Raw genomic sequence first — 3411 nt, 5'->3', positions numbered from 1 at the left:
TTTCAAGGACTTGTTAACACTGTTTTTAGAGATCAAATTGGTCGGAACATGGAGGCGTATATTAATGACATGATTATCAAATCAAAGCTGTCGGCCGACCATTTGAATGATCTTTGACAAATTTTCACCGAACTCAGGCAGCTTAAGATGATGTTAAATCCAAAGAAGTAAGTCTTTAGTGTTGAGTCCAGCAAGTTTCTCGGATTTCTGATTGATCAACGCGGCATTGAGGACAACACTAAAAAAATCTAAACGGTCCTAGATATGAAGTCGCCGAGGACAATCAAAGAAGTGCAAAGACTGACCGGCTGCCTAGCTGCACTCAGCCGATTTTTGTCAAGGTCAGGAGATAAGTGCCGATATTTTTTTCAAACAATCAAGAAAAAAGGTATGTTTGAGTGGACTAAAGAGGCCAAGGAAGCCTTTGTACAATCATCTGCATACACCTCCTCGGCTTGTCAGCCCACTCAAAGATGAGAAGCTATACATGTACCTTGCTATTTCAGATCATTCTTTAAGTGTCGTCCTCCTTGTTGAGAGGGAAAGCCATCGGATCCCCATGTATTTCTTAAGCCATGTCTTACACAATGCCGAGCTAAGATATCTGATGAGTGTCATTTATGGCACTCATTTGGTTCTTTTTAGGGTGAATTTCATGTTGTTCTATAGCTCTTTTACTTAGCTTTTCCTTATTTTTACTCTTTATTTCTTTTAGTTTGCATTTTCTTAGTCGGATTTCTTTCTTTATGCATTTCTTGGTTTAATTTGTTATTTTCTCTTTTATTTACTTGTTTTCCTTTATTTTTCAGGTTAAGGTTGTTATCCAAGTTTCCCAAGGCCTCTTCCAAAATTTAGCATTGATTAGGATGTCTAATGTTCTCCATTTGAAGCTCAATCATGGAGAAGTGCAAGTTCCTAAAGTCCTTGAGCTGTGCATTCAAGCCGTGGGGGCATGATTTCTAGTGTTGAACCCGCAAACATGGAGTTTAGAAACTGCAAGGTCCCGTGTTTATCAAGAGCATTAAGTGGAACGCACGAGGAGCATCGGCATGATAGGGAAGAAGGCTTCCCTGTTCCCAGCATTTTCTAGCATTATAGAGAGAGAAGTTCTTGATTAATGATTGAAAATTGGTAATTCTAGCATTTTCTCCATTGAATTGAAGCAAGTTTGCAAGGATTTCTTTTACTTTAATGCAATCTTTAACTTATCATTTCAGTTGCTTTGTTGATTGTTCAAGTTTGAATTGAATTTGTGATTGAATTAGTTCAATTGATATGATGATGATGAAATTGTTGATTAGCTTAGTTTTGATTTTGATTTCAATGGATTGTGAGTAGTTCTCTTGCTAGGGGAATGGTGAAGCATGTATGAGTAATGTATTGATGCTAATTGGGGGAAATTGATGAAGTTGATGTTGTGATTAAATTGGTTAATAGATTAAGTGCATGTGTGTGATTAATTGAAGAGTAGCTAACTTTGATTGTTACACTAGAATGCATTGTAAGATTTTATTGATACGGAAAATTTATTTGTGGCTTGCTTTTGTCGATTGAGTAGGTTTGCAAGGTTCCTAGTTAGAGTCTCTCGTAGTTGGTGCTAGCTTGACCTCTAGGAGATTAGCTTACCTTACTCTCTGGATTGCTTGATTGATTTTCCCTCGCAACACTTGACTAAGTCATCTCCAATCCCAATTAGCTATATCCATTCCGAGTATATGCGGATCCTAACCCTAGTGCTTGATAAATTCGATTTCATTTTGATTGTTTGATTGTTTTGAATATACACACCTCACTTTATTGCTTCGAAATAGCTTAGCTTTGACTTTAGCATTCACCTCCCATTCCTAGTGGTTCGACCCTCGACTTACTCTATGCTTAGTATATAGGTGTGTTGAGAGATTACGGGTTCGTTTGGCATGTTGCAGTTTTCAGTTTTTTGGTTTTTAAAAGTGTATGATATATGTATTATAATGAATAAAAATTTAGTCAAACTTATTAAAATCATGCTAATTTTGAAAACTGGCAACAAAAAAATGAAAACACCTTTTTCTTGTTTCCTGTTTTTGGTTTTTTGTTTTTAAAAAAACTGAAAACTCAAAACAAAAAACAATGCCAAACAAGCCCTACAAATTTTGTTTTGACCAAGGGTAGATTATTTTTCAACGACCTAGTCTCGCCTTAGATAAAAAATGGCGCCGTTACCGGGGAATGGCGTAGATGATTGCTTTTGTTGTTGAGTCTATTTCACTTAATCTCAAAATACAAAAATAGTTTTCTCTTTAGGCTACATTTGTAGCCGTGCTATTAATATTTGCTTTGAGTTTTTGTATGCGTAGGATAAGAGGAAGGACTTTAGTTCCATTTAATCCGGAAATCAAGAGAACAATAACAAGGATAAGGGTTGCTAATCGTTCTTTGAGTCCAAGCTCTCCAAGAGAAGAAATTCACCAAGAAAGAGAAGAGGAGGATCAAGTAAGTATGGAAGATAATACAAGAGTTGCTTTGAAGGAGTTGGGAACTCCCAGTGCATATAGGTTTGAAAGTGGGATTGCATTGCCAACAACACCGACAAATGACTTTGAAATAAGACCAGCCATGATCACTTTGATCGAAAGGAGACAATTTAGTGGGGGCTAAGATTGAGAGTCCGCCAAACCATCTCAAAGAGTTTGAGAAGTATTGTAATACTATTAAAGTGAATGGTGTTTCTCAAGAGTTTATCCGGCTCAAGTTGTTCCCCTTCTCTCTCATAGGTCGAGCTTTGGAATTGTTAGACAAGGAGGTCAAGCCGAATTCTCTTAGAACATGGGATGAAGTTACCAAGGAATTCTTGTCTACGTTCTACACCAAAAAGAAAACGGCAGAGGCAAGGACTTTGATCCAAAGTTTCAAGCAAAAATCTAGTGAGAGCTTGTATGAAGCTTGGGAAAAGTATAATGAGTATCAAAGAGAATGTCCCCATCATGGAATCCCAACCTATCAAATCATTAAAATTTTCTATGGAGGGTTGAGTCCTCAAGGCAAATCGTGTCTTGATGCGGGAGCCGGAGGCCCAATCATGAACAAAATCAAAGAAGAGGTTGTGGACACTATAGAAGATGTGGTGCGCCATTATATGGATTGGCAAGAAGGAGAAAGAGAGTCTTCGAGCAAGAATGGATCAACGGTTTATTTGGTTGATCACCTTGATGCCACCAACAATCTATCCTCTCAAATTGCAAGTTTAGGGAAGGAGATGACAACAATCAAGGCCAAGCTTGAGAGTGCAACTTCCAATGCACAAAGTCATCCCTCCCACATTAAAGGGAGAGGTACATCTTCTAATCAACTCCTCCTTCTACTTCTAACAATATGCCCAATGGATGCTTATTTTGTGATATTTGTGGGTCTTATGACCATGATGCTTCTACT

At 37.7% G+C, this 3411-nt stretch overlaps 1 non-coding gene across 1 annotated transcript; it reads right to left on the bottom strand.

Annotated features, from left to right (window-relative positions):
* Positions 1-2864: 2864 nt before the first annotated feature.
* On the bottom strand, positions 2865-2970 carry LOC145637619 (small nucleolar RNA R71). Its single transcript, XR_014114383.1, has one exon. It is a non-coding gene; the product is annotated as a small nucleolar RNA R71 (small nucleolar RNA).
* Positions 2971-3411: the final 441 nt, after the last annotated feature.

The sequence above is a fragment of the Chenopodium album genome, chromosome 6, assembly GCF_948465745.1.
Source record: "Chenopodium album chromosome 6, dcCheAlbu1.1, whole genome shotgun sequence".
Lineage (NCBI taxonomy): Eukaryota > Viridiplantae > Streptophyta > Magnoliopsida > Caryophyllales > Amaranthaceae > Chenopodium > Chenopodium album.
Note: the sequence above shows the minus strand (reverse complement) of the source record. Positions and strands in the feature narration are given on the sequence as shown.